Source organism: Pelophylax lessonae, assembly GCF_965119305.1.
Source record: "Pelophylax lessonae genome assembly, chromosome: 5".
Classification (NCBI taxonomy): domain Eukaryota; kingdom Metazoa; phylum Chordata; class Amphibia; order Anura; family Ranidae; genus Pelophylax; species Pelophylax lessonae.
Genome location: NC_138772.1, coordinates 26,154,657 through 26,175,000, shown reverse-complemented (window position 1 = coordinate 26,175,000; position 20,344 = coordinate 26,154,657).

The following is a 20,344-nucleotide window of genomic DNA, read 5'->3' as shown; positions in this document are numbered from 1 at the left end:
CCAGTAAAGGACAGATTCTTTTTGTTGGAATTTAAATAATTCAAAAACGAGTCTAAACACCCCATTTTGTTGTTGCAAATAAACAGTAAATCATCTATGTATTGAAAAAACAAAAATATATATTGTCTAAAATGATTTCTATCTCCAAAGATGTGGGACCACTCCCACCAACCCATAAAAAGATTGGCGAGTGAGGGCGAAAACTTCGCGCCCATCGCAGCCCCACACCTCTGGAGATAGAAAGAGCCATCAAATGAAAAATAATTGGGCAACAACAAAAACTCCAAAACTTCCAAAATGTAAGCACGCTGAGTGGAGGACAGTGCTGAAAAATGTTCCAAATGAAAGGAGACCGCAGATATGGCAAGATGATGCGGGATGCACGAATATAGGCTGACCACATCACAAGTAACCCACACATAATCCTGATCCCATACCACCTCCTGCATAATGGACAGTAAATGTTTAGTGTCCTTTAAGAAACTGGGTAATGACATAACTAGAGGCTGCAATTGGCCATCCAGCCACTCTCTCAATTTCTCATTTAAAGATCCTATGCCGGCCACAATAGGTCTCCCACGCAAGGGGTCAAGACCTTTGTGTGTTTTCGGAAGATGGTGAAAAATAGGTATGATGGGATGTGTGGGTATTAAAGCCTCCGCTTCCCTGGTACTAAAAACGCCTAGATATACACCCTTTTGAACTAAGTTGTACAGAGCACCTTTAAACAACTGTGTTGGGTCACTGGATAGAATTTTATAAGTATTGCCATCCGAGAGTTGCCGCAAAGCCTCATTCCGGTACATAGTGGCATCTGTTGGTACCTGAGACCCCTGGTCCCAATGATAGTCCCGGACTATCTATAACTTCTTTGCTCGTATTGTGTCTGCAGGCCTGGGAGGCTGGTTTCTGGAAATAACACAGACGGAGACAGGTGTATAGTGAAACCAAGCTCTCAGTTTATTATAGGCTCGTTGTCTGTTATATAGTAAAGATAAGGCAGTATGTCATGAATATAGGATACTTGTTACGTTCTTATTGGTTAAACAGTTTAAGGAGACCAAAGGTCACTTCGGGGAATAATACCATATAGGGCATATATCGTGTGACTAGAATCACCTGACATGATTTCATCAGGAACAGCATAAACTTGTCATATCTATAACACGTACACACTTAGACCTTGACCCCTACACTTACATAGCTTGTATAACTAAAGTCACGTACACACACACACACAGCTTATAAGACATTAATGCATACAAAATGGGGTAGGGACATACAAAATGGGGGACATGCGTAGTATCTAGTTGTTCTCAGTCTCCCACAACCCCCTCTTAAAAATCATTTTTCTTATATACATGATTTTTCTATCCTAAGACTTAGAAAGATGTGCTCTGGGGTGGACAAGAGAGGATGTTTTTGGCTTCATTGGTATAAGAGTTCTTATTCAAGGGATTTTTCCCTGTGTGTATCTTCCACATTATCATAAGTGATATGGTCCCTCTGCTCCTGCTGTTTGTGTCTCTTAACATACTCAGTGTAATCTGCGGGGCTATGTGTCAGAGGGACCTGATAGGTTTGGTCTTGATAGGATAGTATAGAGATGTTTTGTTTCTTAACTTTCATCTCTCTTTTGTCTGCTATGTGTATTGATCTGTGTACCCACAAATAACCCGTAACCTTCCCAAGTCCTCTGGGTGATGAATGCAGTTAGCGGTAATCCACACTATAGAGAAGACTGAGAATGATACAAGTCCTATAAGTAGCCAAAGTTTTCCAGAACCTGGTGCTATTAGGAATGTCATTTTTCTACAGGGTCAGGGCCGCCTGCCTCTGAAAAACCCCCTTTTCTTGACTATCCTGTTCGAGGTCAGAGTCGTCCACTCCCGTTAGTACCTCTCTTGCTTCTGGACCTTCCTGTTCAAGGTCAGGGCTGTCCGCCCCCGTTAGTACCTCTCTTGGGTCTGGATCTGGACTTGCTTCTGGGGGGTGGAGCCTCCTTCACCAATTTCACTCGAGTAACATGGATCCAGGCTTGTTGGTTCTCCACAAGGACAGCGATTCTGGTCACTGCGACTACCTTTGTCTTTTGGTCCAAAACGAAATCCAGCCTTGGTCTTGTGATGCTACTTCATCTCCTTCCTTCAAGTGATGGGTTGATACCTGTACAAAGAAAAGAAAGGTGCGAGCAACTTTTTCGTTACACTTGATTCAAAATTCCAATTACTTTTTCTCAACTCGTCTTTGATTGTCCTATTTATCCTTTCCTCTGTACCTGAATTCTGGGCAATGCAAATAGGAGCACTATTACGGGGTATACACGGTTTCCCCTCTTTGCAAATCAATCCTGTTTCAGGATTCCTTTGCAAAACAGGATAACACCAGTCCTCCAATTCCTCAGCAGTGGCTGAGGTCTGTAGATCTGTGATCAACTGGGCATCATCGGGGAGGATGTGGGTTAGGACAGGCATTTGTTTTAGGGCTCCTAAAGGTAACTGTTGTGCGGCTGCTTTTGCTATTTTGTCTGCTAGTGCGTTGCCCTTGGAGATGTCATCAGTACCTCTGGTATGTGCCCTACAGTGAATGATAGCTAACTCTGAGGGTAACAACATAGCCTGAAGAAGGTTGGTGATGAGCTCTTTCATCATGTCTGCACGGGGTGAAGTGACACTTTCAATAGTTTCTAGGCAGTCATGTGGTTCTTGGCCCATATCATCTGCTGAATCCATCTACTATTGACTAAAAGGAACTCTTATTTCTTCCCTGCTTTGGGCCTATATGTAAAAACCTATTTGTAGATGTATGAATGGGGTTGATGGGTATTGGAGATGCTCATGTTTGGCCTTATATGTTTGGATTGTTTGTACCTAATACAGGTGATGCATCTAGCAACATATGCTTTCATGAATTTAGATGGGCTTGCAAATAAAAAGTTGTCAGTAATACTGCATATGTTCTTTCCCACCCCCTGTGTCCTATTCCACAATACTAGGCAATAAATAGTGGGGCACTAGCTGCGGGGATACATACAAGAGCTCCCCTCTTTTAGAAAAAAGGCCATTGTCAACTTTTTCTAAATCATCACCCAATTCCTTAAAACTTGTTCTGTAGCATGCGTTTATGGCTTCTAACAATGTGTGATCTTTTGGCCTGGAGCAGGAATCGTCGACAGAAACATCCTCAGCTCCTTCTGTGGCTATGGAGGACACATCTGCTGGAGACTGTGTCCTGATATATTATGTCTATACAATCATATTGTGGTGTAACACACCCTTTAATCCCAGTAACCCATTTAAAACTGGGGCCTACCTAGGGCAAAAGATGTGGCCATCCCTATTACCATCTCACAAGATGCTATGTTTGGAGTCACCTCAGGAATGCCTTAGACCTGGACTGCGACCATCTTTGGACAAAAACTATAGGGCAAAGTCCACCACCATACTCCTGGGCAAGTACACCTGTCATGGTCTTACAATTGTCCCTTGCATAAACACAAAACATTTTTCCATAATTCGGGAGGCCCAGTGCAGGCGCTACAACCACAGCATTTTTCAGATACATAAACGCATTCAACATTACTTGTGACATTTCTGAACCTGTGGCTTGTCTCAAAATGTTGTCATAAAATAGGAGCTGTCGGATCCATTGCAATCAATGATCCTGGTTTTGTGGGCGGGCAAGACCCACTGTGGGCTGGCAAGACCCACGTGACTGACTCTCCTTTTCCCCCTCTGTGAGAACAAAACCAAGGTAAACAACACTTTCCTGACACCATTGTCATTATTCCTGTGACACTTTGTGTCCACATACATGTACATTTCTCAATGAACTCACTCGCTCTGACTGGCCTCCACAGAGTGACTACATATGTTATCCACATATTGTAGCGGGACTGACTCATGAGCAGGTGTCCATCCCCTCTTGCGTGGTCTGGAGAACTATAGAGCAGACAACTAAAACTGTCTATTTAGCCCTGAGGCACTTCTACACCAGGTCAGTTACCTGGACTGATTAACAAAACAAGAAACAAAGATGGCTGTGTCTCCTCGTCCACTAGGACGGTAAAAAAAAAACGCATTACTTCAACCAATCACTGTAAAGTGGGTAGCATCGGATGGTATGGCTATCAGTAGAGATGGCACATCAGATACCACTTGCATACTACATACTACAGTCAGATAAAACTAAAACTTTTTGGCTCTGTGCCAATCTTACTTAGAAAACTTTTTTTATTTTTTTTTCTTCTGCCAATCTAACAAAAACCTGTCCAGAGGTTCCCCTCCCTCAATAGAGGACTCCCCTAAAATATCACCCAAAAACTGAAATCAGATAAAAAGTTAATCTGATTTGAAACTTTTGGCTCGGTGCCAATAGGGTCCAATGGTCACACTAATTGCGGTAACCCTTTCTGTCCCAAAATAAATTCCATAACTTATAACAGGAATGAAAATATTTAAATTTGAACCCTTTCTTGGCAAGTAGCCAATTTTCAAAATTTTGCACCAGAGCTCCCTTTTACATTTAGGGACACAAGGGACCCGTTTGTAAAATGTAATTTCTCATTATCTATAATTCTATAAAAAATAACCTCAAAATATCTTGCCGACTACGGCGAACTATGTTTTGCCTGATAAAAACTGTATTTGTTCACTATTATTACTCTTCCCAGAGGTTCCTATGCTTTATGCACAAATGTATAAATGGCAAAACTCCAAAAATTCCATAAAAAGATAATTGCATATGTTTGGCAATGCTGGGACCCATAGTCCCACAAGCTGGAACACGTAGTCCTATCAGGCTCCGCGCAAGAATTGACCCCCTCCCTAGGAATGTGGGAACAGCCTCTCCCTAGAAATGTACCAACGTCAGGGTCAACATCGCAGCTTCAAACAATTATGTATGTCTAACTTGGAAAATTAATATTCAGAACAACAAAAACAGGGGCGCCATGTTATCTTGTGAGGTAGTACTATTTTAAATGTACCTTCGGCCAAGAGTCTGTCTAATGTATATGAATGAAAAAGTACGCTGATAAATGTGAGTGTGCTGCTACCAAAGGTGTATAAATGAAATAGTGTAAAAAAAGTCTGGTGCTCTACTAAATGACAATAAAATGAACAATGTCAATCATGCATACAAAATAGTGTACAAACAATTTGAAACAAATGAAAATGTGAGTGAACAAAGTCTCTGGTTACACCTGCAAATCAATATAATGTGTTTTCCGTGAACAACTCCACCAGAAAAACCGAAATAGATGAATGTGCAAATGAAGTCCAGTGTTCATGCAAACTCCAAAAATAATCACTGGTGGCCGTGAGAAAACCAGGTGCTGCTGTACTGTCTAATGTTTGCCTGACTCCATACATTTTTAAACCTTGTTCAAATCTCCAGGACAGTTTCACCTTCTGCTTACAAGCAATTGGACTTATTCTTAAAAGTCCTAGTTAATTCTTTATTATTCTTATTACTTTTCAGCCTTCTAGTCTTTTCAACTGTTTTATTATTCTACAAGGGGGCATAAGTTAACCATTTTTCATCTCCCCTTATCCCATTGTGGATTACCCGGGAAATATGGGAAAGCTTGTCTATCTTCTAAGCATAATCCTTTAATCATAATACACTTAAAATCTTCAGTATAACTCACATATACAATATACATTAATTCTTAACACTTTAACTTTAGGTAGACAGTTCTTCTACCTTAATTTACTTCCAGGAATATTACTCACCAAATATTCCCGGCCATTTACATAACAAGACAATAAACAAATACCAATATTCTCTCACTCAATAAGACATGTCTCTATGATTTACACATTCACATAATCACTTGTTACCATGGTAACCCTTTATGGTTTCAAAACCCTCCTTCAAGCCACTGATGTATATAAATTAAACCCATATACTTTTGGACTCGGGTGTCCCTTTTAGGACAAAAAAGAAAAAAAACCCTTTCCGAGTCTTGACCAATACCTCCCGGGTACAGTGGCTATCAAGAAAGTTTTCCTACCATTATAGACAAACAATACAAATTATCTTATACTTCTATGCGACAGAGAAGGAAAGCTTAAAGATTTTTCAGACACAATACGAGCAAATTTATATCACTTCTTAAGTCTCCCTGAGACTAAATATTTCCCTGAAATATTTCAATTATAGGTATGTTGCGTGTGTTCCCGGAACACACCAACCCCTGTTCAATTGGATATGAGTCTAATCAGGGTCCCCCGGAACCTCACTATAATCGGTTACATAGAAAAGGATTTTTCTACTTACCGAGTGAGTGGGTGTCCGCGGGGAGTGATTCTCATATCCCGGACGAGCCCCCAAAACTGTTGGTACCTGAGACCCCTGGTCCCAATGATAGTCCCGGACTATCTATAACTTCTTTGCTCGTATTGTGTCTGCAGGCCTGGGAGGCTGGTTTCTGGAAATAACACAGACGGAGACAGGTGTATAGTGAAACCAAGCTCTCAGTTTATTATAGGCTCGTTGTCTGTTATATAGTAAAGATAAGGCAGTATGTCATGAATATAGGATACTTGTTACGTTCTTATTGGTTAAACAGTTTAAGGAGACCAAAGGTCACTTCGGGGAATAATACCATATAGGGCATATATCGTGTGACTAGAATCACCTGACATGATTTCATCAGGAACAGCATAAACTTGTCATATCTATAACACGTACACACTTAGACCTTGACCCCTACACTTACATAGCTTGTATAACTAAAGTCACGTACACACACACACACACACACACACAGCTTATAAGACATTAATGCATACAAAATGGGGTAGGGACATACAAAATGGGGGACATGCGTAGTATCTAGTTGTTCTCAGTCTCCCACAGCATCCATGACAACTACTGCTCCACCCTTGTCAGAATTTTTTATGACTATGGACTCATCTTTCCGTAAACTGTGGAGGGCAGACCTCTCTTCCCGTGTTAAGTTATCTGTATGTGTGCCACCCCTCCCAATATGATGATTACTACTCAGTAGTGTCAGATCTCTTTCTATGCACTTTGCAATCTATCCATGCTATCAGTGCGTGCATTGACTGGATAAAAATCGGATTTATTTTTAATATTCACTTTAACTATATCTTCATTAATTATTCCACCAATACGTCCAGTATCATCACTTTCTAGAGCCAAATCTGTTAAGTCCCTGAGACAACATGTTTCCTGAAACGAGAAACTATCTGGTAATTCTTCATATGTTGATTGTGAAATGTTAGACTCCTCAATATCCTCTTGTTTGAAAAAATGTCTTTTTAAGGTGATATTCCTAATGAACTTATTGACGTCCAATAAAGTTCCAAAAAGATCAAAATGCTGAGAAGGGCAGAACCCCAAACCCTTAGACAGAAGGGATGTTTCTCCTGGAGATAAGGTGTGGTGTGACACATTAATCACATTTTTTACGATTTGCGTGTCTGGGGTCTGAGGGAATATGCTCCTCCCCCTCCACTTCCCAGATCTTCTCTTCTGACCCCCTCTCCTTGTTTTCTTCCACCCCTTCTGCGTCCCCATTTGGGCCTTGGTTTCCCGTTTTTTGGGGGGGCTGGGGTGCTTGTGCCGGAACCAGGCTGTCGATCTGACTGTTCCGCAGAATTGTCAGACATAGTGACCGCCATAGTAGTATCATTGCAGTGTTCATTATCAGTGTCCGAAAAGCTAACTCGTTTTTTAGTGTTGGTACGTTGATACTTATCCCATGATTTATAGCTTTTCCATGTGTAGACATTAACTGTCTCATAATCATACTTGTCCCTAAGCATTTTTTCTTTTTTACCAGATACTATATTTTTCTCTAGATGTGTCATCTTCTCATCCAACTTCTTGTCTAAATCTGTAAATTGTAACAATGTTTTCAGAAGTAGAAGATCCTTTTGTATATCCTGCATTTCTTTTTGTAATTTCTCAATTTCTTGACTTTTGGACTCCACAATAATGCCCATTAATGTGCGCGAGCATGAGGATAAAGCATCCGTCCACTTGACCTTTAAATTCTCATCTAAAAAGGTCAAAAGTGGGAAACTTCTTAATGCGGAGACCGCGTGGAATACGTCCCAAGCTCAGATATTCAGACAGTGTTGTTTGTCCCAATAGGCTAGCATCTCTTTTTTTTAAGGTTACGTTCCAATTTATGGAAGAGAGATCTTAAAATGCCCACATCATCTTCATTGTTGGTATGGAGAGTGTCCTGTATGTTGGCTCTCAGTGGGTTGTCATTAGGGGTACGAAAGGTGCAGCTAGTATATTCCTGAGTGTCTTGCGTGTTCATGATGTTGAACAATATTGTAACATATAATCCAATAGATATGTAGATGAAGTGTTTCTCTGCCACAGTATATTAATAATGTACCGTTACTCGGTTCTAAGAGTGTATATTGACACGTGAATTACACCAAAGTTCAGTGAATTGGTAGTGTAAACTGAATGTAAAATGTTCAAAAAAAGTAGTTCTTAATACACTCACTGTTAGACGTCTAACTTCGATGGATCCAAGCTGTTGCTGAGCTGGTGAAAATGGAAAGTCCAGGAAACCAAAAAGAAACAAATCACCGCTCTGAAAGCAGCCAGCTGAGCCGGATGGATCCCGAGCAACTGTGGCAGTCCTGCAGGAATGATTGCTCACCGAGGTCCGCAACCTGAGAAGTCCATGTAAGTAGAAAAGAAAGTGGCACTTCCAGACCCAGGAACTTGGAAACTTGAGTTTTATTCTTCAAATCAAAGGTACAACATCAGACAGGAGCACAAGACAAACTGGACAGCAGACGCATTTCACACCTTGTGCTTATTCATTGCTGATTGCACACAGATAAATGCCGACTCTTTATGAGCCAGGTCGTATCACCTTCTCCAATCAAAGATGTAATTGTCAAACACCTGGCCCTAACAGAGGGAGACTCGATCATCTGAGTGCTAGCAAAACCCACACACATGCAATATATATTCTCAATCGTTGTTCCTATATATGCAATTACAAATTCTTCCTGCAAATTGCATGTGTATGTACAAATCCACAACGTTCAATACATGAACAGACAAACATACAAAAATGGTATATAAAATCACTGGTGGAAAAGAGAAGAAGAAAAACATTCTTCTATAAATCACACAATAAATGATTGACAAATGAATGCATATATGTGGATACAATTGAAAAAGATAAAGGAGCGCTCTAAACATAAAACATTTTTTTTTTGTAAAAATAATAGGAAAATGACAAAGTCACTCCCTAAAGCATGAATGTCACAATAGAGCGCATCCTTTGTGTTGAAAAACTAGCTGAACACTGAAAAAACTCTACCCCCCACCCCTGAAAACTGACATGCATCCGAGAAAATTTATCTTCATGTGCATGTGTATAATGAGTAAAAAGACAATCTTCAAAAAAATCACATGTAAGAGTTTACCATCATCTCGGACGTGAGTATTTTTAGAAAAGATACAATCAAAAAAGTATTTGTAAACAGTGAAAGGAACTTCACAAAAAGTTACAATTAAAAAGTGTATCTTCGCAGCTCCAATGAATATTTAATCCACATTACTTGACCTATTATTGTAAATCCTATCGAGAAGATGATAATATATGTATGAAAAATTATTAGACTCCTTAGTGTCTGGTATAGGATAAACAGATGGTCTGTGCGTATATTTTATGTTGGTATGCAGACATACTATTTATATGGGGGTCTAATAATTTTTCATACATATATTATCATCTTCTCGATAGGACTTACAATAATAGGTCAAGTAATGTGGATTAAATATTCATTGGAGCTGCGAAGATACACTTTTTAATTGTAACTTTTTGTGAAGTTCCTTTCACTGTTTACAAATACTTTTTTGATTGTATCTTTTCTAAAAATACTCACACGTCCGAGATGATGGTAAACTCTTACATGTGATTTTTTTGAAGATTGTCTTTTTACTCATTATACACATGCACATGAAGATAAATTTTCTCGGATGCATGTCAGTTTTCAGTGGGGGGGGGGGGGGTAGAGTTTTTTCAGTGTTCAGCTAGTTTTTCAACACAAAGGATGCGCTCTATTGTGACATTCATGCTTTAGGGAGTGACTTTGTCATTTTCCTATTATTTTCCCAAAAATTTTTTTTATGTTTAGAGCACTCCTTTATCTTTTTCAATTGTATCCACATATATGCATTCATTTGTCAATCATTTATTGTGTGATTTATAGAAGAATGTTTTTCTTCTTCTCTTTTCCACCAGTGATTTTATATACCATTTTTGTATGTTTGTCTGTTCATGTATTGAACGTTGTGGATTTGTACATACACATGCAATTTGCAGGAAGAATTTGTAATTGCATATATAGGAACAACGATTGAGAATATATATTGCATGTGTGTGGGTGTTGCTAGCACTCAGATGATCGAGTCTCCCTCTGTTAGGGCCAGGTGTTTGTGTCCCGGCAATTACATCTTTGATTGGAGAAGGTGATACGACCTGGCTCATAAAGAGGAGGCATTTGTCTGTGTGCAATCAGCAATGAATAAGCACAAGGTGTGAAACACGTCTGCTGTCCAGTTTGTCTTGTGCTCCTGTCTGATGTTGTACCTTTGATTTGAAGAATAAAACTCAAGTTTCCAAGTTCCTGGGTCTGGAAGTGCCACTTTCTTTTCTACTTACATAGGCATAGTACTAGTCTAGTACTATGCCTGCCAGTGCCAGGTCAGCCTATTTGCAGAAGAAATCCTGATTTGAATAAAATTGTTGCTGCCAGTGCCAGCCTATTTGCAGAAGAAATCCTGATTTGAATTGGTCATGTCATATGTCTGATGAGATTGTTTTTTTGTTAATTGTCTGATCTGATTTCACTGCCAGCCTATTTGCAGAAGAAAACCTTATTTTTCCTAATTTTTTGATCATGTGTCTGATGAGATTGGTTTTGTTAATTGTCTGATCTGATATTATCACTGCCAGGCTATTTGCAGAAGAAATCCTTATTTTTCCTCATTTTTGATCATGTGTCATGATGACATTGGTTTTGGTAATTGTCTGACTCTGATGCCATGCTATTTGCAGAAGAAATCCTGATTTGAATACAATTGTTGCTGCCAGTGCCAGCCTACCAGGGGCTGATCTGAGGTGTGAAGGTGCAGGAATTGGGGCTGATCTGAGGTGTGATGGTACAGGAATTGGGGTGATCTGAGGTGTAATACTGCAGGAATTGGGGTGATCTGAGGTGTGATAGTGCAGGAATTGGGGTGATCTGAGGTGTGATAGTGCAGGAATTGGGGCTGATCTGAGGTGTGAAGGTGCAGGAATTGGGGTGATCTGAGGTGTGATAGTGCAGGAATTGGGGCTGATCTGAGGTGTGATAGTGCAGAAATTGGGGTGATCTGAGGTGTGATGGTACAGGAATTGGGGTGATCTGAGGTGTGAAGGTGCAGGAATTGGGGTGATCTGAGGTGTGATAGTGCAGGAATTGGGGCTGATCTGAGGTGTGAAGGTGCAGGAATTGGGGCTGATATGAGGTGTGATAGTGCAGAGAATTGGGGTGATCTGAGGTGTGAAGGTGCAGGAATTGGGGTGATCTGAGGTGTGATAGTAGAGGAATTGGGGTGATCTGAGGTGTGAAGGTGCAGGAATTGGGGTGATCTGAGGTGTGATAGTAGAGGAATTGGGGTGATCTGAGGTGTGATAGTAGAGGAATTGGGGTGATCTGAGGTGTGAAGGTGCAGGAATTGGGGCTGATCTGAGGTGTGATAGTGCAGGAATTGGGGCTGATCTGAGGTGTGATAGTGCAGGAATTCGCATGATGTGAGGTGTGATAGTGCAGGAATTGGGGTGATCTGAGGTGTGATAGTGCAGGAATTGGGGTGATCTGAGGTGTGATAGTGCAGGAATTGGGGTGATCTGAGGTGTGATAGAGCAGGAATTGGGGTGATCTGAGGTGTGATAGTGCAGGAATTGGGGTGATCTGAGGTGTGATAGAGCAGGAATTGGGGTGATCTGAGGTGTGATAGTGCAGGAATTGGGGCTGATCTGATTTGTGAAGGTGCAAAGCTCACTTGATTTCTTACTATTATTCAAGCGGTTTACAGCAGTTACTTTATATGAAGTTGACAGTTGTTTTTTATGTATCTGGCACTCCCAATTTCTTTGAAAACATTTTGCGGCACACTGTGCCCGAAAAGGTTGTCTACCCTTTGATTACAGTAACCCTCATCTTGTGCTGCTTCATACTATTTTTAGGACTCAACCATCAAAACAGGATTTAAAGTAAGACAAGAAAAACAGCATCATATGGCAGCTCTGATCTAAGTTGGACCCAGTCTGTTAGATTAAACTAAAAAAGGTACCGTAATCGAATCCACACATGCTGGAACATAAAATCCTGTCATCCATCATCCCGAGGAACGCCATGCCCCAGTCACACCCCAGTCACGCCCCCATCACGCCCCACCCCGGGCTGCTCAGTCCAAAATGCCCAGGCCTATTTTTTGTCCCAGGCCCAGGCCGGGCCTGCCTGGAAGTGAATGGAAGTAGATATAAGATAACTAGGTGGAGTAGTGAGTAAACATTAAAGCACTGCAGGGATGAGAATATGGGCGGGTTGTTGATGGCGATGTACGGGGCTCTCTATGTAGTTGGAATGTAAATAAGCTTTACCTAACCATAGATAACTGATGACGAATAAAAATTGCCCGGGGCATTTTTCCCTTGCAAATGAGTACAATAAGGAGTTATAGATCCTGTTTCAGGCTGTTAGGTGTAATTTATGTACTTTACATAAGCCGTACATAGCTGCCTGAGCACACTTCTACAGATGGGAGAGCTTCTGTCTGCAACTTGTGCAAACTAGACACAAAATGGCTGCAAAAGAGCTGTTAATCGCTTCAATACAGTGCCCATCAGTGCTGCTTATCAATGCTGCCTCATCAGTGCCACCTCATCAGTGCCCATCAGTGCCGCCTCATCAGGACCCATCAGTGCAGCCTCATCAGTGCCCATCAGTGCCGCCTCACCAGTGCACATCAGTATAGAAGAAAAATTACTTATTTGCAAATTTTTATTTTTTGTTTAGTAAAAATAAAAATCCCAGTGGTGACTAAATGGCACTAAAAGAAAGCTCTATCTGTCTCAAAAAATAAAAAAAAGAATGATAAAAATGTTGGTACAGTGTTGCATGACCTCATAATTGTCATTGGTCTGGCCAGGAAGGGGGTGAAAGTGCCCAGGATTGAAGTGGTTAAAGGTGAACTTAGTCTTTAACCACTTGAATACTGGTCACATTCACCCCCAGCCCTATTTTTAGCTTTCAGCGCTATTACACTTTGAAAGACAATTGTGCGGTCATGCAATGCTGTATGAAATATTTATAATTTTTTCACATAAATAGAGCTTTCTTTCAGTGGTATTTAATCATCACTGGGTTTTGGTATTTTTTTTGCTAACAAAAAAATAAAAAATTGGAAAAAAAAAACTACATTTTTCTTTGTTTCTGTTATAAAATGTTGCAAATAAATAATCTTTCTTCATAAATTTAGGCCAAAATGTATTCTTTTTGCTTAAAATAACCCAAATCATTATTTCGTCTGTAGAAATGTGAGAGTACACAAACTATGGTATATACTGTATGTGAGAATCCACCAATCCTGATGTACTGACTCATTTCTTGAGGCCTGAGAACAGGACAGTACAAATATCTGCCAAGCGACTCCTTTTGGAAAGTAGAAAGTCTGAAGTGCTTAGTAAGAGGCATGGAGAGTTTTTTGAAGTTGTAATTTTTGTCACTTTTTTTTGGAAAATTAAGAAAAAAAATCACTTTTTTTTTTTTTCATACTGTCACCTGATGATGAAGGTCCATTGATGGCTGCTGATGAGGGTGCACTGATGAAGTTGCACTGATGTGCACTAATGCACTGCACTGAGGCTGCACTGATTAGCTGACAGTGATGAGGACTGATGAGGCGGCACTGATGGATGCTGATGAGTTAAATATTGATTGACTTATAATAGAAGTTCTTGTCATATTTCATGTTGTCAGTAGGGTTGAGCGAACCCCTGACTGTATTGTTCGGGATCGTACCGGACTTTTGGGTATTCGGTACCCGGACACGGACCCGAACATTTCGCTGCTTGTTCGGGATACAGTCCGTTGTTCGGTAATTATTTCATGTTTTGGCGCAGTTTTAACCACTTAAGCCCCGGAGGATTTGGCTGCTAAAGGACCAGACCCCTTTTTTCAACTTGGCACTTCGTGACTTTAACTGATAATTGCGCGGTCATGCAATGCAGTACCTAAACGAAATTTACGTCCTTTTTTTCCCACAAACAGAGCTTTCTTTTGGTGGTATTTGATCACCTCTGCGCTTTTTATTTTTTGCGATATTAATAAAAAAAGAGCGAAAATTTTGCAAAAAAATGACATTTTCAACTTTGTCTTTTAAAAAATATCCAATATACTCAATTTATGTCATTTTTTTTGGCCAAAATATATTTAGCTACATGTCTTTGACAAAAAAAAAAACAATGAGCGTATTTTTATTGGTTTGCGCAAAAGTTATAGCGTCTACAAACTATGGTGTAAATACTGAAATTTACGAAGCTTTAATTTCTGACTGCCTATCTCATTTCATGAAGTGCTAAAATGGCGGGGCAGTACAAAACCCCCCCAAACTACCACTTTTTGGAAAGTAGACATCCGAAGGAATGTTCTGAGGGGCATGTTGAGCTCATTGAATATTTTATTTTTTTGTCACAGGTGTTTGAAAAATGACAAAAATAATTTTTTTTTTTTTTTTTACACAAAGTTGTCATTGAAATGATATATTGCTCACACATGCCATGGGTATATGTGTAATTACACCCCAAAATATATTCTGCTGCTTCTCCTGAGTACAGGGATACCACATATGTGAGACTTTTTGGGAGCGTAGCTGTGTACGGGAGCCGGAAAACAAATCACCACCATCAGAATTTCAAAGGGCGTACATTTTTCATTGCATTTTCTCACTACCTATAACGGTTTTGGAGGCCCTGAAATGTCAAGATACCACAAAACCCCCCCAAATGACCCCATTTTGGAAAGTAGACACCCCAAGCTGTTTGCTGAGAGGCATGGTGAGTCCATGGAATATTTTATATTTTGCCACAAGTTTCGGGAAAATTACAATTTTTTTTTTTTATTTTTTTTTTTTACACAACGTTGTCACTAAAAGATAAATTTCTCACACATGACATGGGTATATGTGGAATGACACCCCAAAAAACATTCTGCCACTTCTCCTGAGTATGGGGATGCCCCATGTGTGAGACTTTTTGGGAGCCTAGCTGTGTACAGGACCGCGAAAACCAATCAACACTCTCAGGTTTTCTAATGGCGTAAATTGTTCATGTCACCTCTGCACTACCTGTCGCAGTTTCGGAGGCCCTAAAATTCCAAAATAGCACAAAACCCCCCCAAATGACCCCATTTTGCAAAGTAGACACCCCAAGCTATTTGCTGAGAGGCATGGTGAGTCCATGGAATATTTTATATTTTGCCACAAGTTCCGGGAAATATATATATATATATATATATATATATATTTTTTTTTACACAAAGTTGTCAGTAAATGATATATTGCTCACACATGCCATGGGTATATGTGAAATGACACCCCAAAATACATTCTGCTGCTTCTCCTGAGTACAAGGATACCCCATGTGTGAGACTTTTTTGCAGTCTAGCCGCGTACAGGACCCGTAAAACCAATCTGCACCTTCTGGCTTTCTAAGGGCGTAAATTGTTGATCTCACTCCTTACTACCTATCACACTTTTGAAGTCCATAAAAGGCCAAGATGGCACAAACCCCCCCCAAATGACCCCATTTTGCAAAGTAGACACTCCAATCTATTTGCTGAGAGGCATGGTGAGTATTTTGCAGCTCTCATTTTTTTTGGAAAATGAAGAAAAAACAGGAAAATGCATTTTTTTTCCTCTTTTTTCAATTTCCAAAACTTTGTGACAAAAAGTGAGATCTGCAAAACACTCAACATGCCTCTCTGCAAATAGCTCAGGGTGTCTACTTTCCAAAATGGGGTCATTTGGGGGGGTTTTGTGCTATCTTGGAATTTTAGGGCCTCCGAAACTGTGATAGGTAGTCAGGAGTGAAATCAACAATTTACGCCCTTGGAAAGCCTGAAAGTGGAGGTTGGTTTTCGGGGTCCTGTACTCGGCTAGACTGCAAAAAAGTCTCACACATGGGGTATCCCTGTACTCAGGAGAAGCAGCAGAATGTATTTTGGGGTGTCATTTCACATATACCCGTGGCATGTGTGAGCAATATATCATTTACTGAGAGCTTTGTGTAAAAAAAAAAAAAATATATATATATATATATTTCCCGGAACTTGTGGTAAAATATAAAATATTCCATGGACTCACCATGCCTCTCAGCAAACAGCTTGGGGTGTCTACTTTCCAAAATGGGGTCATTTGGGGGGGTTTTGTGCTATCTTAGAATTTTAGGGCCTCCGAAACTGTGATAGGTAGTCAGGAGTGAAATCAACAATTTACGCCCTTGGAAAGCCTGAAAGTGGAGGTTGGATTCCGGGGTCCTGTACTCGGCTAGACTGCAAAAAAGTCTCACACATGGGGTATCCCTGTACTCAGGAGAAGCAGCAGAATGTATTTTGGGGTGTCATTTCACATATACCCATGGCATGTGTGAGCAATATATCATTTACTGACAGCTTTGTGTAAAAAAAATATATATATATTTCCCGGAACTTGTGGCAAAATATAAAATATTCCATGGACTCACCATGCCTCTCAGCAAACAGCTTGGGGTGTCTACTTTCCAAAATGGGGTCATTTGGGGGGGTTTTGTGCTATCTTGGAATTTTAGGGCCTCCGAAACTGTGATAGGTAGTCAGGAGTGAAATCAACAATTTACGCCTTTGGAAAGCCTGAAAGTGGGGACTGGTTTTCGGGGACCTGTACTCGGCTAGACTGCAAAAAAGTTTCACACATGGGGTATCCCTGTACTCAGGATAAGCAGCAGAATGTATTTTGGGGTGTCATTTCACATATACCCATGGCATGGGTGAGCATTATATCATTTACTGACAACTTTGTGTAAAAAAAAAAAAAAAAAAAAAAATTATTTTCCCGAAACTTGTGGCAAAATATAAACCATTCCATGGACTCCCCATGCTTCTCAGCCAATAGCTTGGAGTGTCTACTTTGCAAAATGGGGTAATTTGGTGGGGTTTTGTGCTATCTTGAAATTTCAGGGCCTCTGAAACTGTGACGGGTAGTCAGGGGTAAAATCAGCAATTTACGCCATTAGAAAACCTGAAGATGTGGATTGGTTTTCGGGGGCACGTACACAGCTAGGCTGCCAAAAAGTCTCACACATGGGGTATCCCTGTACTCAGGAGAAGCAGCAGAATGTATTTTGGGGTGTCATTTCACATATACACATGGCACGTGTGAGCAATATATCATTTAGTGACAACTTTCTGTAAAAAAACAACAAAAAAAAAAGAAATAATAATTTTCCCGACACTTGTAGCAAAATATAAAATACTCCATGGACTCACCATGCCTCTCAGAAAATAGCTTTGGGTGTCTACTTTTCAAAAAGGGGTCATTTGGGGGGTGTTTGAACAGTCCCGGCATTTTACGCTCAATCTTAGCCACACATCACCCACTCTTCTAACCACTTGAAAACCAAGCCTTTTCTGTGCCTTTTTGTTTACATGAAAAAATATTTTTTTTTTACTAGAAAATTACTTTGAACCCCCAAACATTATATATTTCTTTAAAGCAGAGGCCCTATAGAATAAAATGGTGGATGTTGCAAATTTTTTTGTCACACGGTATTTGCGCACAGATTTTCCAAACGCAATTTTTGCGAAAAAAATACATTTTTTTTAAATTTATTGCACAAATACACTATATAATTCCAATTTGTTTGGTAAAATTTAAAAGATGATCTTATGCCGAGTTCATAGACACCTGACATGACATGCTTTAAAAATTGCGCACACCTGCGCAGCGGCAAAAACGTACGTACATTTTTAAAAACCTTTAAAAGTCTCTACAGGTTACCACTTTAGACTTACAGAGGAGGTCTACTGCAAGAATTACTGCACTCGATCTGGCGATCGCGGCGATACCTCACATGCATGCTAAAATTGCGGTTTACATATGACACTAGACCAACGCTTGCGTGTGCCATTGCGCGCAAGCACGGGGGAAAGGGGGCAGAGCTCGATTTTTTTTTTTTTTTTGCTCTTTTATGTTATTTTGACACCTTTCCTTTAATTTTTTTTTTTTAAATCATTTTTATTGCTATCACAGTGAATTTAGATATCCCCTATGATAGCAATCGGTAGTGACAGGTACTCTTTTTTTTAAAAATTGGGGTCTTTTATACTCTAGATCTCTCCTCTGACCTTAATGCTTCTGACCACGCCAAAATTGGTGTGATAAAATACTTTCCCAATTTCCCAATGGCCCTGTTTATTTCTGGCGAAAAAGAAGTCATGAAATGCTCGTAGCCTCCGGCATCTTAGGCCATAGAGATGATTGGAGCCATTCTAATCTTCAATTAGCTCTATGGTTAGATAACTGAACCACCGGCTGCACTCTCGGATTAACCGGTGGGACAGGAGAGCCCGAGAAAAACCACGGAAGGCTGCGGAAGGCGGCGGTGGGGGGGGGGTGGCCCCTCCCACTGCATGTAAAAGCAGTCTAGTGGCCAATTACCTGCTAGGATTGCTTTTACATGTAAGCCGACCGCTGGCTGTAAAAAACGATACCAAGATGATGCCTAAATCTGCAGGCATCATCCTGGTATAACCACTCAAAGTCCAGCAACGTACCAGTACATTGCTAGTCCTTGTTTGGCATATAGGTTTTTTTTTTTTTTCATGCAGCCTGTGGGCTGAACGGAAAAAAAGAGAACCTATCAGAAATCAGCACAGGAATAATGCGTAGTATTACTCATCATTAACCGCCCAAACAACCACCCACTGAATTTAATGATGGGTATACACGGCATTATCCATGTATACCAAAATAGGATTTTAACTGCAGTGCTGAAATCAGAAAATCACCACAGCTGCTATCAGCAAAGGTATCCATATATGCTGAGCGCAAACACTGTTTGTGTCAGAATATATAAAATCAATGCGTGGTAGCCGACGAGTACCTGCAAGAGAAACAGGTCACAAAAGAATGAAAAAACAAACAAAGGACATTTAAATGTACAGTAAGAAGAGTAGAAGGACATATAAAATGACTGACACAACAACAGTTTTTGGATCCTTTTATTTTTCTTTCTAACTGTTTCTTCATGTCTTGATTTGGGACTGCGATCTTCTGCGATCTTCTCTTCCAGCTTGGGTCTCTCAAAATGTCGATGGACATCCAACATCCTTCGAGACCCTGTGTTTGTGTGCCCTACACTGTGTCGTGCTGTACCCTACACTAATACTCCACTAGTGTATGGTAGCGCTCAAAACATTCCCCGATGCAGAGACCAGGTTGGTCAGGACATTTGGGACAATAATAACGGGTGTCACGCCTAAATCCACGCCTGCGACAGACACGACATCTTCTTTGGGGCCATCTTTGGGTAGGGGTACTCGGGAGGGCATAAGGAAAATGCCTCTCATGCAGCCGGCTCACTGCATCTGGAAGGGGAAGTTGGGCAGGCATGCCTCCTGGGTACAGGTAGGCAAGGATGATCTCTTCCTGGAATTCCCGGAAAGATCCAGTTCGTCCTGACGCCTTGTATAGGACAAAGGCGTTCAGCATCGCCAATTGGAATAAATAAACAGACACTTTTTTTGTACCAGCGTCTGGCTTTACGGGCAACTAAATACGGCGCCAAAATCTGGTCGTTAAGGTCCACCCCTCCCATGTTAAGGTTATATTCGTGGACACAGAGGGGTTTCTCCACAACGCCAGTTGCCGTAGTGATTTGGATTGTCGTGTCTGCGTGAAGGGAGGACAGAACATAAACATCCCGTGTATCCTTCCACTTCACCGCAAGCAAATTGTCCGTTTTCAAGCAGGCTCTCGCCCCCCGAATAAGACGGGAATCTACAAGCCGTTGGGGGAAGCCCCGGCGATTAGGTCGCACGGTGCCACATGTGCCAATTTGTAATTCGAGCAGGTGACTAAATAGTGGCACGCTTGTATAAAAGTTGTCCACGTACAAATGGTACCCCTTTCCGGATAAGGGTGACACCAAGTCCCAAACGATCTTACCGCTGCTCCCTATGTAGTCTGGGCAGTTGGGGGGCTCCACAGTGCTATCTTTTCCCTCATAGACCCGGAAACTAACTGT